This window comes from Chinchilla lanigera, unplaced genomic scaffold (genome assembly GCF_000276665.1).
Source record: "Chinchilla lanigera isolate Chin_1 unplaced genomic scaffold, ChiLan1.0 scaffold00029, whole genome shotgun sequence".
Classification (NCBI taxonomy): domain Eukaryota; kingdom Metazoa; phylum Chordata; class Mammalia; order Rodentia; family Chinchillidae; genus Chinchilla; species Chinchilla lanigera.
Genome location: NW_004955430.1, coordinates 22,267,115 through 22,285,913, shown reverse-complemented (window position 1 = coordinate 22,285,913; position 18,799 = coordinate 22,267,115). Strand labels below are relative to the sequence as shown.

The 18,799-nt window shown below is 40.6% G+C and overlaps 1 long non-coding RNA gene across 1 annotated transcript in view; it reads right to left on the bottom strand.

The window, feature by feature from the left end:
- The window catches only part of LOC102023286, a 55,111-nt gene extending 36,845 nt beyond the window's left edge, over positions 1-18,266 (bottom strand). The window contains exon 1 of the long non-coding RNA XR_261436.2: positions 18,190-18,266. This is a non-coding gene — a long non-coding RNA (uncharacterized LOC102023286). The remainder of the gene's footprint in view (positions 1-18,189) is intronic.
- Between the last annotated feature and the right edge of the window lie 533 nt (positions 18,267-18,799).

Genomic DNA, 18,799 nt, shown 5'->3' with positions numbered 1-18,799 from the left:
TTCAATATTTGCAAATCTATAAATGTTATATGCCATATCAATGGAGCCAAAGACAAAAACCACATGATCATCTCAATACATGCAGAAAAAGCTTTTGACAAGGTCCAACATGCATTTATGATAAAAACTTTACAGAAAATAGGAATAGATGGTCTTTACTTTAACCTGATCAAAGCCATCTATGACAATCCAACAGCCAACATCATTCTAAATGGACAAAAACTGAAAGGTTTTACTTTAAAATTGGGAACAAGACAAGGATGTCCTCTGTCACCACTCCTGTTCAGTATAGTTCTGGAACCACTAACCAGAGAACTTAGATAGGAGAGAGAAATAAAAGGAAGAAGGATAGGAAAGGAAGAAGTAAAGCTATCACTATTTGCAGATGACATGATACTTTACATGGAAGACCCCAAAAACTCCACAAGAAGACTCCTTGAATTAATCAACAAGTTCAGCAGTGTAGCTGGATACAAAGTCAGCACCCAAAAATCGATAGCACTCCTACACACAAACAACAAACAGACTGAGAGAGAAATTAAGAAAACCATACTTTTCACAATAACATCCAAGAAATTGAAATATTTAAGAATCAGTCTAACAAAAGAAGCAAAAGATCTATTCAATGAAAACTACAGTACTCTGAAAAAAAAAGATCAAAGAAGATTTCAGTGAATGGAAAAATATTCCTTGCTCATGGATAGGAAGAACCAACTTTGTGAAAATGGCCATACTTCCAAAACTGCTGTACGGATTCAATGCAATTCCCATTCAACTACCATTAGCATACCTCACAGATCTTGAGAAAACATGCCTTAAATTCATCAGAGCAACAAGAGACCTAGAATAGCAAAAGCAATCCTGGGCAACAAGGATAAGTCAGGTGGAATCACAATCCCTGACCTGAAATTATGCTACAAAGCTACTGTAATAAAATCAACCTAGTTCTGGCTAGAACACAGACCTGAGGATCAATGGAACAGACTGGAAGAAACAGCCTTAAACAAAAACACACTCAGCCACCTAATCTTTGACAAAGGGGCCAAGCAAACTCAATCACCATTCACCAAACTCAAGTAAAAATGGATCACAGATCTCAATATTAGAACACAAACACTAAATCTATTGGAAGAGAAAGTAGGTAAAATCCTTGAAGACATAGGGGTAGGCAGAGAGTTCATGAACAAAAACCAAATTGCACGTGAAACACTTGGAAGAATCAACAACTGGGATCTCATCCTACTGAAAAGTTTCTGCACATCTAAAGAAATCACCAGCAAAGTAAAAAGAACACCCACAAACTTGGAAAACATTTTAGCTGACTGTCCATCAGACAAAGGGCTTCTATCTAGAACATAGAGAGAATTAAAAAATATCAGACCCCCAAATTCAAAGACCCAATCCAAAAATGGGCAGCTGACATCTCAGCTTCTCAGATAAGGACATACACACTTCTCAGATAAGGAAATACAAAGGGCAAACAAATACATGAGAAAAGGTTCAACATCATTGGTCATTTAAGAAATGTAAATTAAAACAACACTGAGATTCCACCTTACCCCAGTAAGAATGGCTAGCATTATGAAATCAACCAATAACAAATGCTGGTGAGGCTGTGGAGAAATAGGAACCCTTCTCCACTGCTGGTGGGAATGCGGACTGGTGAAACCACTGTGGAAATCAGTTTGGAGATTCCTCAGAAAACTAGGTCTAGAGGTCCCATTCAATCCAGCTATTCCCCTTCTGGATATTTTCCAAGAAGATCTAAAAGCATCCTATCACAGCGATATATGTGCACCTATGTTCATAGCAGCACAATTTGTAATTGCTACATTGTGGAAGCAACTCAAATGTCCATCCACTGAGGATTGGATAAGAAAATTGTGGTACTTTCATATAATGGAATATTACTCAGCTATAAAGAAAGATAAACTCAAGGCCTTTATAGGTAAATGGTCACAACTAGAGGCTATACACATAAGTGAAATAAATCAGACCTGCATGTGCAAGCACCACATTGTTTCACTAGTGTAAACCCCGAAAGAGTTCATTTAAACTAGGAGGTATGATAGACATTGTGAAATGATAACAAAACACTCAAGGGTAAAGGGCAACTTGGATGTGGGAAAACAGAAGGGAAAGAAGGAGAAATTTTGTATGTGTGTATGTACAGGATAGTTAACATAGTTGATCTACTGTCCTCTATTTCTTTGTTGAAAGAATCTGTCAATGAGTCCTTGATTAATCAATATTGCATGTCTCTATCTGTTTTCATGAGAAACCACTTTAAAGATATCATTATGTAATACAACAAGCATTGTTAATTTCCTAGCACTTTGTTTGTAATTCCGTATTGTCTGTACTGTTCTTTTGCTATTTTGTAAAAGGTTGTCTGTCTGTTAATGTTTTCCTCTTTTTATTTAAAAAAAAAAATTCTTAGTTAGGCCATCAGCAAGCAGCTCTTGGGGTTTTGCCCAGTGCCTGGTCCTGCTTCACACAGTGGGATCCAGAGAGTTGTCAGACCTTACCAGCCTTGGGAGCCTCTTGCCCAGCAGAGACACATATACTGCAGTCAGAGCTTCCTCAGTGACACAGAGGTTAGAAATGGACATGAATTAGTATTCTTGGTTGGGTAGTAGTGTGCAGATTTGCTTCCAACAAGAATCTCTGGGGAGTGCCAGCGTGGGCAGCCCCATGGAAATGCCCTGTGTACACTGGAATCCTGTCTGTCACGATCTGGAGCTGCAGACCCAGGGAGGCCAAGGTAGAAGGAAATAAAGCAAGGCTCTGGAAATGGGGTATTTCCAGGGATAGGCTCAGACTTACTGAGTTCACAGAAAAATTCAAGAGAGTACACTTTTAGGGGATAGAGTCAGATCCACTCTTGGGAGAAACTGAATCCAGTTTCCTCCCTAACACAGAAAAGCCATATAATTTATCATCCAAACCATAATACTTTTAAGACAAAGAAGGAGCTCTCAGTAACTGTACCATAACCACATTCATTCACCAAGACTATCCTAGAAAAATGGGACATATGGTCACTATACCCAAAAGTGAGTAGATTTTATGCCAGTGACTTTCTGTCCTCTGCTTGGTAATAAAGTGACATATGCCAATAACAGGATTCAATTTGTTCTGAAATGACGTATGTTCAATTCATAGGCAAGTTAGTGAAATGCAGCATTCTAGGCCATAGCATCAAATGTTCAGATTCAACATGTCTTTGATGGTATCTAGAAATATGCATTTTACCAAGCTTCCCATGTGGTTCTAATGTCTGAGGTTCATGTTTTGAGAAATGCTTGCTATAGGGTTAGAGCTAGGTAGAGGTCTGAGTTTTTTCATAACTAGATGGGTGATCTTGGGAAAATAACCTTTCCTGTGCTTAACCTCCTCAACTATAAAATGGGCTTAATAATATCATTTCATAGATCAATTCATGGATTAGAATAGACATTCACTGATAATATACTTAACACCAAGCCTGGTAGCCTTTGTTGTTGCAAACGTTGACCAGTGGTGATTTCATATGTTTTAACCTAGTATTTAAGGACATTTTCTGCAGGCTTCTTGAAAATTTTTTCTTGAAGTATTTATCTTTGCATAGTCAAATAGGTCATGAGCATGACAGGTTCTTTGACAGAGGTGAAAGGGAATATACACTATGAGGAGGAATGAGGTTTCACATCAAAGGTCTTAGGCTGCCAGACTGTACCACGGCAGCATTTTGTGTAGTGTATGCACAAATTACTGAGGGCCCTTTTGAAAAGCCAGATTCAAACTCAGGGGTGAAGTGGGAACTGAACTGCAATTCTAATAATGAACCGATGACCCAGTGACGTTGGTGCTAATCTTCTGGTCCACAGACCCTGTTTTCAGAAGCAAGGATCTAAGAAGCTTAAAGGAGGATCAATTTGTAAAGCTGTCTCCAAGGTCTTGACTCTCCAGTGAATAAAAATGAAGTGCTTGTCTTCCTAAAGCAAATGATAGGAGTGAACATTTCCGGGGCATCGTGGTGCCCTGCAGTTAATTGCTTTTTTGGAAGTATTTTAAGTAAAATTAGTGTGCATTTATCTTAAGACAGACTCAGAAATTTGGATGTATCCATATTTTGCTGGATGAAGCACCTTCTTATTCAAAAGTTTTCCTATTTTTTCTTATTACTATGCTGAGAAGCATGAAATTTTAGAGCTTAAGTGCATGTATTCATTTATCAAACATTTCTTTAGCATTAACTCCATGTTCTGCACTGTGCTTGGTCATGGAATAAAGAGAAGTAAAGAAGATAGAGTCCCGAGAACAGATCCCAGAGCTGGTCACGACAAAGCTAGGAGCAGATTATAAGACTCCGGACCCACACTGTTTCCTCTGTCCTGCCAGCTCATGCTGCAAGGGTGGCAAAGTGATAGAACGGTCATTCAGGATGGCAGTTTGGAGCACAAAATTCTGCAAGCCCCAATTCTATTTCTTCCTTTCTCTTCCCATGTGTATACTAGAGAAATACTTAATCATAAAGAGAAATGACTGAGAGATATGTAAAATTTCCTCTACAGCATCACCACTTCCAACTACTAAATTCTACAATTCAAAGCAGACACAGGCATTTTGGTCTCAGTCTACATTTCCTCTCTGAAGCTTTGGGCCACTGATTCAAGCTGGGACCTAATTCAGCTTTCCTCACCCTCTGGCGTAATAGAATCATCCTCTCTCCAGGAAAGTGGATATAAAGTGATAAAGAATAACAAATTCCTGTCTAGTCACTGTGTTATTGCACAGAGGTTTTAAACTGAAGCCATGAATCATGCTTCCCATCTACTGAACTGTGTGTAAATATGGATTTAAATTCATATATCTGCCCTTAGATTGATGTGTTCTGTAACTGAGATATCTGGCTCCTCCATACAGTATGGGGAAGAACCATAGCCTAATTGCGTATAGGGACATCAGAGCCTTGAGGGTTTAGCACTGTGTGTCTCTTCAAGAACAATATGGGGCTACTGGTTTATTAGTCAATATGTCATTACGGGTGGGTGGAAGATAACCCCAGTTCCATCTGTTCTATCTGTTTTTCTACCCATGTATGAGGCCAATTGCTCATCTGGCTCATTGGACTGCTATAAAAGGCTGTCATGCTCTTGTCCTTTTGGATGTTCAAGATAAAGGATGTTACTTTATTGATTCAGATTTGCATTTGTCCATTACCAATTTTATTTTCACTTTTGTCTCTGTGCTACTTTGTCTAAAGATATATTACACTACTTCCCCAGAAGGCTGACTGGCTGACTGGCTGGATAGACAGATATTGATAAATACAGATACAGATAGATACAGAGAATAGTATAGAGATGGATATAGGTAGTAGATAGATAAATAGATATAGGTAGAGATAGATAAATAGATAGATAGATAGATAGATAGATAGATAGATAGATAGATAGATAGAAAGAATTGTGGTTCTCATCTATCTACTTCAGCTTGAACAGTGACATTTACCAGGAGCACAGAAGATGTACTCTGGTCCCATAGTGTTGGCTCATACAGCAGACCTGGATTTGAACTGTGAAATAAACCTCCTCCAAACCATGCAGTGAGCTGCTGTGCAAGGCAATAGAACTGTGCCTCCTTGCATGGGAGTCATTACACCCTGATGGTGGCATGTAGGGATGCTGCTGGTTAGTTATTAGTGGGCAGAAAATGTCCACTCGGTCAAAACTCCTATAGCACCTAAGAAGCATGGGTATCACTTTGACTCCTAAATGCTTAGAGATTGACAATAATTTACTACCTGACTCCCGATCTCATGTGAACTGAACAGCCTCCCTTCAGAAGCATCACTATTCAGCCTCTAACCTTTTTTTCTTCTCTGGTAGTGGGAATCAAACTCATGACCTCAGGCTTGCCAGGCAAGTGCTTATGCCACTGAGCTACATCCCCAGCTCATCTTCATCCAAGTCTTCCATGCTGTATTGTCTAGTGTGTTTAGGACAACATGACTCTTCACAGCAGTAGTCTCTTCCCCTCCATGTGGCTGACACCCCAGCTGACACATGTAACATACTCCTGTCACTCAAGGATGTGATTTCCCCTGCTCAGATCACCTCTGTTGTCTTCCACCTTCCTGGGGTACTACACCACTTCTTGTATTTGAAATTCAGAGTCCAAGATATCTTAACATTCTGAACTCCTGTGGAAATAAAGATGCTCATGAAACAGGTTTTCATTTTGTCAGTGTGATACAGACAAAAAAGCACCAAACTGTGAGTGAGGAGATGTGAATTCTGTTTCAGACTCTGCCACACTGTGTGTTTGACTAGGGGAAGTTAGGGCAGGTACTGCAGCTACTGCCAGACTGTCTCTGTCTCTCCTGTGAAAACCTGCCTTGGAGCCTTGGGCAGTAGCCCTGATGCCACGATGCTGAAGGGATGCAGGAAGACAGGAATTGCCTGAGGAGTCCCAGTGCTTGTGTTTTCCCAGCTCAGACATTTGGCGGGTGAATATGAAGCTTGGAGATTATCCCAGAGATGGGGTTCAGGACACACAATCCCAAAGGATGGCACCTTGGCACTTAAGAAAAAAGCAGAAGCAGGAGTGTCTCTCTCACTTTTGCTCTTGTCTATTGAAGCAGCTCATAAGTTCCTCATTTGACAGGCACCTTCTTCATGGCCACAGGTGAAGAAGATCCTTATCTCTGAAACCAGGGTCACAGAGAGAATCTAAGCAGATTTTTCTGTGTCATGTCCAGGCTAGTAACATTCAATCAGACCCCTGTATCCAATCATATTTTTTTACAACCAGCTACTCATCAGACTTAGCCTCAAAATACTTAGTTCTCCCTGTCTTTTGGGGTATTTACTTCTGGACTATAGGAACACATAAAACTTACATTAAATACATTTATATGCTTTTCTTTTGATAATTTATGTTTGTAATTAGGGCTCAAGCCATGACTCTACAACAGGTGAGGGAAAGATATTTCTGTCCCCTGGCATCAGCTCCCACCACCAGCTGATTGCAAAAGCTAAAGCATGGACAATCACTCAGCTAAGTGCAGTCAGCTCCCAGGACAGGGGAGATAACAATAATAAATGAAAGGGACGGTTTTCTACCAGTGTTCGGGGCATTTCACCATGTAGTAATGAATAACTGAAACACAGCAAGAAACTTTCCGCAGCTAACATCAGTGTTTTAGCAAATGTTTACTAAACACTTACTGTGACAGAACAAGTTGCTTAATCTGCCATTCTGCTAGTTGGATTTCATATCCTGTTTTGTCTTCTCGCCAGTCTGACCAGTGATACTGTCTTCTGGACACTAAGTTTTTCTGATGCTGTCTTAAAGCAAGGCAGCCAGGACCAAGCTTTACTCTTGGCATTTTGTTGGACAAACCAGACGGTGTGGGAATAGACGTGGTATTCCTAGGCTCCAGCAGCACCACAGGCTTCCAACCCATTCCCAGCTCCAGTGCCTACCAGCTCTGGACCTTAGCCAAGTCACTGTACCACTCTGAGCCCCAGTTTTCCCATCTAAAAGATGTGATTACCAGCCACATGGACAGGATGACTTGGCTTGTAAATTACATAATGTCTGTGATACACCTGGCTTGCTGCCTCTTGGTAGTAAATGCTTAGTAAGTGGTAGAAGTGGTTATTGGTTTCATTCCCTCTTTTCTTCTGAAAAGGTAATTGTTTTAATGTACCATCAAATTGGGTTAGCAGACCAAAATAACTTCAGCAACCACTTACATTCTTGATATAATGGGATTTTCAGTGAGAGAAAATCTTGACTCTGTGTTTCCCACACCAGTACAGATGATCGCAAAGTTCGGAGGCAGGGATTGCAGCCACTGTGGGCAGCAAGCACAGCACAGCAGCGGGTCCAGGCAGAGGCTCTTTCTTCACATTCTCTTGCCTTTACCTCATTTTGATTTCCTTGGCTGACTGATAATGAACACTCGTAATTTTAGCCCATTAACAAGCTCCTTGTAATTGTAGTATGTTGATATATTTTAGATGACAATTTTCTCATCAAAGATATTCTGCAACAGCTCTTAGGAGCTTATGTCTACTGTCAATTTGACCAAGACATTTTGTACATCTGCATTTGCCATTGGTTAAAAACAGAATCCTGTACCATGTTGAACAGAACCCTTGGGCCTTGCACTAAGGTGCTGCCTCCAGCCAGATGCTGGCTCCTAAGCTCTCTGGCTCAGGGATGGATGCTGAAGCAGTCATAAATCCACCTCGCCATGCTATCAGCTGGGCCACAACTCTGCCCTCTTTATAAAGATCACGAGAGACTTTGACAAATGTTCTGCTGAATCCAGAGGCCTTAAATCTACAGGATTTCTCTAACACACTTGTCAGAAAGAAGTAATAAGAAGTAACATTCTTGAGCAATCTTTCCTGAGAAGGACCTGGTGATCTGAGCTTTCTTTATCTTTTTACCTTTTCTTCTTTCTTTTCTTTAGTTCAACTTCCAACATTTTAATCATATGTTGTAGGACACACTGGTATGGAAACTGAATTACAATTTAGTTTTCTGAACCTATTTTTTTGGTAGAGAACTTGGATTCTGAGACTTTCTCCCTCCCCCTCCTCTCTTTTCCTCTTCCTCCCCTTCCTTCTTTCATTCCTCCTTTCCTGCCTCCATTCATCTCTTTTCTTTCCTTTTGTTTCTCTTTCTTTCTTTGTCTCTCATTCTCTATTTCTCTCTACCTTCTTCCTTTCTCCTCACTTTTCTTTTTTTGTTTGCTTATTTATTTACAGCTTTAAACTCAGAAACTTCCAAACACATAGAGGACAGAGAAACCAGTATGATAATCCCACATTCCCATCACCCAGTTTTAAGTCTCCTCCCTCTGGTCCAATTATATCTTAGTTACTTTTCTCATTGCTGCTGCTACAAAATATACAACACTCAAAGTTAAAGAGGGAAAGGTTTATTTAGCTCAAATCTGTAGATTTTTCAGTCCATAGTTGGCTGGCATGAAGGCAGAGTGGCACATGGCACAAGGGTACTGCAGAGGAGAACAATTCACTGCACGCAGAAGACAGCAAAAGCAAACAAGGGAGACAAGCCTCTTCCTACCCCTTATATTGTGTGCAGGCTACCTATCCTAGGGAGGGTGTAGCACTCACACCCTTAATCCTAGCTAGAACTCTGCCAAACCAATCAGTGGACTAATTTCCTAATCACACACTGTTAATCCCAGCACCTTACACTCTAGATTCAGCCACCTCTGAAAAGCTCTGAAAAGCCACCTCTGAAAACCTCCATGACTGCAAGAGGCTTTAAGGAAGGAGACATTCATCCAGACACAAACCACAGCAACCTGTTTTATCCGTGCCCCCATTGACACCTCTACCTGCCGCCACTGTATTGCTTTGAACAATATCAGATTATCTCATTATCTCATCAGGCATCTCAGTATATCTCTAAAAATATTTTAATATCACAGCCACAATACTATTTAACAGTTAAAAATGACAATTCTATAATATCAAATATTTTCTTAGGAGCAAAATATTGAAGAATTTGTCATAAACATTTTTCTTTTTATGTAGTTTGTTCCAACTGGCTTTGCAACAATGTCCTTCCACTGCCCTTGGCCAAGGTGTCTTTTAAATCTCTAAAAAGACTTCTGAGAACACCTATTGTTGTTATTTTGTTCAAATTTTGTTAAAGGAATCAGGTCACTTTTCTAGTAGTGTATCTCATATTCTAGGTTTTTCATTCCCCATGTATTGTTTAGTGTGTTTCTCTGTTCCCTTGTGTTTCCTCTAAATGAGTACCTATGGTTAGTCTGCTCTGATTCAAGTTTAATTTTTGCTAGAAACATTGCACATCTGGCAGCATGGATGTCAGCATGCCACAAGATATATAGTGCCTGGTTGCCTGCCTTTGCTTAATATTAACAGCTTTAAAGGCATTTTGTTCTTTCTGAAAACCTGAACTAAGTGTAATATATGTGTGAATATTTATATTTGCATTTTTGTTTATATGTCTTATGTACTTCAACCTCTAAATTAAGTTTGATTATACTTTAAGACTTTTATTTTCCTGTTGTCCTGGGTCCTTGAGTGTCATTTGTCTGTATCTGGCCTTTAGATCCCATTTGAAGAATCCACTTAAGAGCCCCTAAGAGTTAAGACCACAGAATGTACAAACTCACCCACAAGTTTTCAACCAGAATCTACATTTTGATAAAATCCTTATGTGATTCATAGATGTACGAATGCTCAAGAAGCTCTCCACATACATGCTAAATAAGAAACTTGAGTTCCTGGGCTCAGAAATCTCTGATAGGTTCCAGCCTGTGAGTGAAAGTCCTGTTTTACTGCAATATACTTTGATTTTTTTAATAGATTGGAGACTGTATCATTTGTCTCATTCATTTTTCTTTTCTGCTGTCTACCACTCCTTCTGTTTGGTTTTTGCTATGCCATTCCTTGTATTTGAAATTTAGAGTCGAAGATGTCGTATGTTCTGAGTTTCTGTGAAAATAATGATGTCCATGAAACAGGTCTTATATTGTCCGTATGGTATTGTCCATGTGGTATACAGGAAGAAGCATCAAACTGTAAATAAATGTGAATTCTGGTTCAGACTCTGCTGTTCACTGTAGGATGTTGAGAAAGCTGTATGTCTTGGGCTCCAATGTCCTTATCTGCAGAAATAATAGATTAACCTAGGTAATCTCTAAGGCACCTCTGTGAAAACTACAATGCTTTCACAATGAGCTATAGGAAATGCTGGAACCCAGCCCCAAGAGCCAGACTGCAGGTGCCACAGCCAGGCAGCTGTGCATCCTCAGGAAAGTCTTTGTACCTCAGTGTTTCACAGGAGAATGTGCGTAACATTCAAGTGTGGCTCATGGGGTAGTTATGAGATTTTAAAAGATTACTTTCTGTAAATGATTAGATAGATATTAGAAGAGTACCAAGTTGTAGAATATTTGTATATATAACTATAAAATGTAACATATATTATCTATATGTTATACACACTTGAAAATTAATATAGTCTAGAAAATGTATGAAGTATATGCTAAATATTATATGTATTTATTTCTCTTCTGTAAATATTTTTTTTAGCACATGTTTGCAATACATAATGAAACATTTATTATGGAGAGTTTGTACATGTATATAACACATCTTGTGTTGTTACTTTTTGTCTGTTTTTGAGATTGGGTCTTGCTATGAAGTCCACACTGTCCTTGAATTCACTATGTAGCCCCAGACTGGCCTTGAATTTGTGTTGATCCTCCTGCCTCAGCCTTCCTAGTGCTGGGATTACAGGCATGTGCCACCTCGCCCAGCATTACATCTTTTACTTCTTCTTCTTTTTTTTTTTTTTTATGGTACCGGGGATCAAACTTAGAACCTTACACTTGCCAGGCAGGCACTTATGCCACTGAGCTATATCCCCAGCCCCAGGAGTTTCTTTAATTTTAATTTTTTATTTTTTACATCTTAATTCTTCTTTTTGTCCCCTTCCCCTCTCATCCCTTCCATTCCTCCCTGCTCCCTGCAACTGGTATTCCACTTGCTATTTGCAAAAGCTGTGTTTCCGCATTTGCTTTGAGACTTTTCCCTTCCTTTCCTCCGCCCTATCTCTTGTTCTCCTTCCCATCTGAAACAGATCTCCCTACTTCCTAATATCTATCTTTTATTTTGCTCTTTATTCATACATTGGGTTGCGCATCTAAGAGAAACCATGCTATATTTAAATTTCTGTGTCTGATTTATTTCACTTAATATTATGGTCTTGAGGTGCATAATTTCCTTACAAATACCTCAAGTACTTCAAAATAAGCAAATATTTTATTGATATTTGTTAATTTTAAAAACCATTGTAATACTCTGAAGTACACATTATATTTTAATTTATGTTACAATTGAATGTACTTAAATATTCTAATGTTTTCACATACTTTAAGATACTATAATTTTAAAAGTTGACAAATATGTAAAGTACAGTATATGTGTATTTCAAACACTGTTATATTTCCATATCATGCATTATTTATTAATTTTTCTAAAGTAGTGGCTGCTGTGAACATTCGGGAATATTTTCCATAGGACAAAGCTCTACTCTGCTTGCCTACCCAGCAGCAGATGCCAAAAGTCAAGTCACAATTACTTGTAAGTGATTAGGCCGTGCGTTCACTTAACAAATATTCCCTGAGTGCCCGTGTCACAGGTTCTGGCCCACAACACAAGCAGTGTTTGTTCTCATGTGAAAAGAGCCAGCTCAGAATGGGCTGCTGTAGTTGGTTTTTTCTTGTCCTCCACCCTTTTTCTGCTTCTTCTCTATGTATTCTGGAGTACTCCTCAGCACCTGCTGCCTAGATACCATGTTTATGGCTCATGTTTTTCACCTGGTATATAGAGTATTCGGACCGTTCTCTTGTAAGGGATCCAATTTAGCTCCAGAGTCTCACAACTGAGTCCATGATCCCTCAGCTGGCATCTGGTCTGATCTCTCCTGTTCTCCGTGTTGGGAACAACAGAGTTTAGAACTTTCCTTCAGAACAGAATGGATTTGGAAGTGGTATATTAATTCGGTGAAACTCCACAAGTTTAAATGACTTTAATGCAACAGCTGCTTGATAAGCTCAGGATTTCTGTGGGTCCACAATATAAACGGAGATTAGCTGGGCAGCTCTGGTCTTGGTTGGACTTTTTCATAGCTCAAAGCTTTTCAACTGACACAATTGGTCTAACTTGGTCAGATCCACTTCAGCTGTCCTCCCCCAACACGTTAGTTTGGGCTCATTCATGTGATGAAAGCAGGGGTCAGAGAACTGAGTGAAGGCGGGCCTATCCTCAGAACTTACACAGTGTCACTTCTGCCGCCCCCTGTTGGTCAGAGCATGACTAAAGCCTTAACACAAAGTGAAGTAAATGTCATCTTTTATTGGGAGAAGCTACAAAACCGCAGTGCAAAGGGCATACTTCGAGCTCAGGATGAATGACTGCAGTCATTTTTGCAAGCAGTGTCCCAATAATTTTTTATGCACAGTCATATTTGTGGACAAGGGAGTAGAAGTTGATACTTGTGATACCCTACTTACTTACTGCCTTCTGCCTTCTACCCACATCTCAGTACATGACCTGTCTACCAACATGGCTGACCACTGAACATAAATCACTTGGGAGTGGCTCGTTCTGAAGTTTAATGTGCGCAGAACTCAAGAGCATCTCACGCTGAGGACTTGAAGCTGCACATTCTCATCCTCACCTCTGTAGGAGATTCCAGACAAGGTTTAAAGGAGAAATGCAAGACACGTTTCTTTGCATTGATCTTTGTATAATCTTAAGCAATTCACAGGGACTCTCTTACAATCAGTCCCCAGGCAGCCCACCTCCCTTTGTGTGTTATTTCTTTCTAACATAGCATGCTTGTCAAAGCAGTGAGGTATTACAGAGAAATAGGCTGTGTCAATGCATGTAAAATAGCATTTTATACTTTGATGCACTGACAGTTAAAGTGAACATCACACAAACCATTTAATTTTGAAACCAGCTCTTGTGAAGCTTGTTTCATTGCTGTTCAAAATTCAATTGCCCTTCCTCTGAAGTTCCTTCTCTACCTAATATTTTTTCCTCATGTTGTATAAGAGGACCTTTTTGGTGGAAAACATGCATTATAGCCTGGGACAAAGCCCCTTTGGGATGTCGAAGTATTGATTCTATCCAAGACCTTTACTGTTATCATATATTTTTTGTGATAGTCTATCTGGTGACTTCCAATTGTGTTCAATGGCTACTTTATTATTTGTTATTTCAATTTAGTGGGAAACTGTATAAATTATTCTATTGGCTGCTTCTACTTTTCTCATTCCCTATCCTTCCAACCCCACCCAAAGATGCAGGCCAATTTTTATCTTGGGGTGACTTTCATTTTATTTCTATAAGGAAAAGTCATCATAGTGTGATCATAAAGTGATCATAAAGTCATCATTAACTCACTGCATTTTATGGATTTAAAAGTACTTTTATTGATCAAAATTTTAGGCTTTTCTCTTGAGGATCAATTTATTGTGCACCATGGACAGAAAAACTAAATACTTCCTTAGAATACCAGCAGCCCATGGGGTTAGAAGTTTGGCTTGGGTGTGGAACAGCTTGCTGCTGTAACTAAAGACTTCTGTTGACCTTGGCAAGCCCTTTCACATCTCTAAACTCTAGTTTCTTAATAGAGAAAGAGAGGCAATGTCTCTTCCTTGGGTAACTGTGGTGATATAATGCACAGAAGATGCTTAATACATAGAGGAGCTTGCTAAATGTCAGCTGCTGGTTCATGTTTTCTATTGCGGTAGTGGCAATGACGGCAGACTTAGCTTTTCTGTTTCTGAGTGAGGTTGCTGGCTGGAACAGCGGCTTAGCTAGGAACTGCCTAAACAGTGTCCTTGGTTATATCCTAAATATCATAAGTTTAATTCAGTTGACAAAATGTCATTAAATGGCCAAAGAAAGATAGAAAATACCTTTCCTTCCTTTCCCCAACAATTCCTTCTTCTTGTCATCTGTCCTGTCTTCTTCTCTCTCATTCCACCTCCCAAATAGTTATTAAGGGTCATGCATGCAACACAGGGCTGATCCCAGAGTTCATGAGCTAATATAATGCAGTCCCTGTACTCCAGATGCTACCAGTTCCTTTGCAGGAGAAGCAAAGGGCCAGTCACTGCAGGTCACAAGGAAGTGACTGAGAAAAGCTAATGCTAAAGTTGACCATGGAAGGTGAGTAAAGTCAGGTAAGTGGAGTGAAGCGTGGGCCTTACAGTGTAGAGGAGAGGGCACAAGAAAGGGAGAAGAGAAGGATATTCCGGAACGCTTGATCTAGTGGAAAGGACAGGAAGAGGCCAGAATACCTGCCTCTGTGATGGTGTTGTCCTGCTTGTGCCTCCACATGGCCAGAGCTGTCCCCGAAGCTGAGTGCTAGTGACATATGCTTCCTACTTAGAGAAAGCTCCTGCCGATGTCACTCCTAGGCCAGGAGGCAGCTTTAGGAGGGGCGGTGACAGATCATGAAATATGGAGCCCTAGGAACAGACAGGGCTTTGTGAAAGGGGATGAGGTGAAAGTCAGAAGAGGAACAAGTAGCACCAAAATAGAACAGCATCCAAGAGAATAGGCTGAGCCTGGGTTCTGAGGAGCAGGGACCTAAGCGGGAACAGAACAGCGAGGCAAATGGAACACAGAGTGCCACAATCACGCAAGTAGCACAGGGCCCTCAGCAATTTTGGGAAAGTGCCATTCCTGCACAGGCTTACTTGAGAATTGATGGCCTTTTAAAAGGATCAAAGTTCAATATGAGATAAGTGGCTGAGAAAAATGCTTTTAAAATGAAAATTCCTTGAAAGCAAAGGCCCTGGGCTGTTGTTTTTTAGTACTGGGAATTGAGCCCACAGCCTTTTCATTGTGCTATGTACCCCAGTCCCTTTTTTGTTTGTTTGAAGACAGAGTCTGCTAAGATGCTGAGTTGCTCAGGCTGGGTCCGATCTGTGACCCTCATGCCTCGGTCTCCCAGACTGCTGATATTATAGGTGTGAACCACCACAGCCAGCTTGCTTTCTGTTTCATTTTCAACATAGCGAGAAATATAGCAAGCCCTCAATACTGGAGAATGAATTGAGAAATTAATGAACCTAATCGATAGTGTCTGAAAAGCTGGGACAGCATGGGAGGTAGGGAAGATGCTTCAGGCCTGCACCTGTGGGTCTGGCTCTCGGCATGCTCACACATCAGCAGGGCAATGCCAGGCGAGTCATTTCACTCCTGAGGTGTAGACCTCAGTTTTCCTTGCTGTGCAGCGGAAATGATGCTGCTGATCTTGCGGAGCTCCAAGGTGAGTGAAATGTGATGTTTGTTTGTAGAGTATGAGGCACCGGATAGACGCTCCAAGAGTGACAACTCCGACACTGTTATGCTAACGACATAAAAAGTCAGAGCTGGCACTTTCAGAGCTGGCAACTTCTTTTCCTCAAATTGAAAAGCATTTAAAGTTATTGCAAGAATAGCTCTAGAAAAAAGAGATTTAAAGGGGATAACCTATTTAAATATCATTTTAAAAATAACCTTCTTCAAGGAACTTACACACAGAATGGCAATTTTTACGATGTAGGTATTTTTCTGTTGCTTAGTCACTGTGCTAGTTGGAGTCCTATCAAGAAAGAGAGCAAGAGTGGACCAATATGGAAACGCACTCACAAGGGAACACGCTTACAGAGAATTCGCTGAGGTGAGATACAAAGAACTCCTAAGGATATTCTGGGGCTGAGAAAGGGTACCCAAGGAAGAAATGAATTAAACAGGGGAGCATTCTTCCCATGGCTGAGATTCGAATCTTGTTGGTGAATATGTTGTTGAAATCCACTGGCTGGCAGAGAAATTCCAAATATTGTGGCTGTCCAAAGTTGATGGAATGAGGCTGGGACTGGTAGGCAGAGAACCATCTGCTGAAATGTCAAAGAAATTAAATAGGAAGCTGATGAGGGAGATAGGAGGTGGAATCCACTGACTTTCTGGAAAGCCAGCTAGTCTCAGAAGGATTTTCTAGAAATGTTCCTGGAAGCTGCCTGAGGGTGGGATTCCCAGGACTCACAAGAACAGCTGCCATGAGAAAATCACCGGAAAATGAGTCAGGTGCCAGAGGAGCTCATTAGCTGCCCTTGAGAGGTCAGCTGAACTCCAGTCTTAGCAGGTGTCTCTTGTTGCTGGCCACAGGGACTGTCTTGGTTTTGTGTTCCTCTCACCAAAAGCCACAGACTGGATGATTCGTGAAGACAGGACATTTATTCCTCACAGTTCTGGAGGTAGAGAAGTCTAATACTAAGGGGACAGCATCTGGCAAAAATCTCCTTGCTATGTCACTCCATGGAAACAGGCAAAAGGGCAAGAGAACTTGCACGAGGAAGAGGACACAGTGCCACACTCTATGTTACTAACTCACTCCAAGATAATGGCACTGACTCATTCATGAGAACAGAGCCCAATGACTTCAACTTCCCTTAAGAGTGCCTCTTCCCAATACTGTCAGGATGGAGATTAAATTTCAGCCTGGGTTTTGGAGGGGAAAATGTATAAAAACACACCTGGAATCTTGCCACAAAACCTCAGCGGCTCTGCCACAACACAGCGAGGACCACAAGTGCCTAGCGCAACCCAGAAGCCTATTCCTTTGCTAGTGTCTCTCGAGCGCCCTCTACTGACCAGATTTAGCCTGGTGGGGCAGACAAAGAAAACCTGCTGCAGGTTCCCCTCCCTATCACAGAGTAGGTAAAAAGACAAATTTTGGGCCAAAAGGCAATAAATATATTGATCGCTGTCACAATCACATAGGAGTAGATAGATATTATAAAATTAGCCGCTCAGAAAAGAAAGGATGGATTTATAGACAATATGTTTATAACTTCCATGTCTCCAAAGAAATATGTATCTTAGAAAGTACTTACTAAATTTCTATAATCTTAATGAATAATTGTTCTGAAAAAATAGAATTAAGAATGCCAAAGGCAGGGGCTGGGGATTTAGCTCAGCGGCAAAGCACCTGCCTGGCAAGCGCAAGGTCGTGAGTTCGGTTCCCAGTACCTGAGAAAAACCAAAACCAGAAAAACCAAAAAAAAAAAAAAACAAAACAAAAAAAAAGAATGCCAAAGGCAGCACAATTCAAAACTCCCTCTGCAATATTGTATCAAGACTATTCATGTGATTTCACCTATGGTTTCTGGATAAATGTTTAAAAAACTATGCACTTAAGCAAATGACTGCACTTGGATTTCTTAGACTTTATGAGCCAGAGCACAATACTGCTTTCCAGAATCAACATTCCAGTTTTCTGAAAGGTAATATAGAAACCTCAAAAGCTATCTTAGTACAGCTTCTTTGAAAGACTTGCTTGGTTTAGTTCAATCCCTTCAGTCTACAAATATTTATTACTTAATATTCTTAAAATTGATTCTCCTAAATTGCATAATGATTTATTAAGAAAGTACTCTCTGTGGAAACCAATATACCAGAGAAGGGGAGCATGATAGGACAGGGAAGAAGCAACATGGAGGGGCAAAAGGAAGATAGGTTCCACAGTGGGAACCTTTAGCCAGATCCCCAGAGGATCTCTAGGTTATGACTGCACTGCAGAGGGGTAACCATCTGAGCAAGAGAGGTAGGGCTTTCCTACCTCTGCAGCCACAGGGGAGGCATGTTCTTCCAGCTCCTCTGACTCTACATTCACACAAAGTGAACTTTAATTGGTTGGGAGGAATCCTCAGAAGTAAAACTATTGAAAGTGAAAGCACAATAGGTTTCCAGGGTGAAAGAAAACATGAGAACACACACATTGCAAAATGAGAAAGTAAATACTAAAAAGAAATTTGACAGGATCTGCACAGATTTCTTCATACCATCTTATCTTTGCTCTCCATTTCTTACTAACTAGCCTTAGCATGAAAGTACTCTGCTTTGGGAAGCCGAGGATCTTAATGAGGACTTTAAAATTCAATTCAATACAGGGAAATGTCAACAAAATTATGGAGTCAGAGCCACACTAAGCCCTGAATAGCTTTGGGAAACTCCATGAGCCATACCTCCCCACCATTGCAGGAGTGACACTGAGCCCTGGACAGCTTCAGGGGCCTTGGTGAGCCATTCCCCATACCACCACACTGTTGTGGGAGCAATTCTGAGCTACAGACAGCTAGAGAGAACTCTGTGATCTGTGTCCTCCCATCATTAGGGAGGTGAGGCTGAGCCCCAGACAGCTTCAGGAGCCTTGGTGAGCTACCACCGCC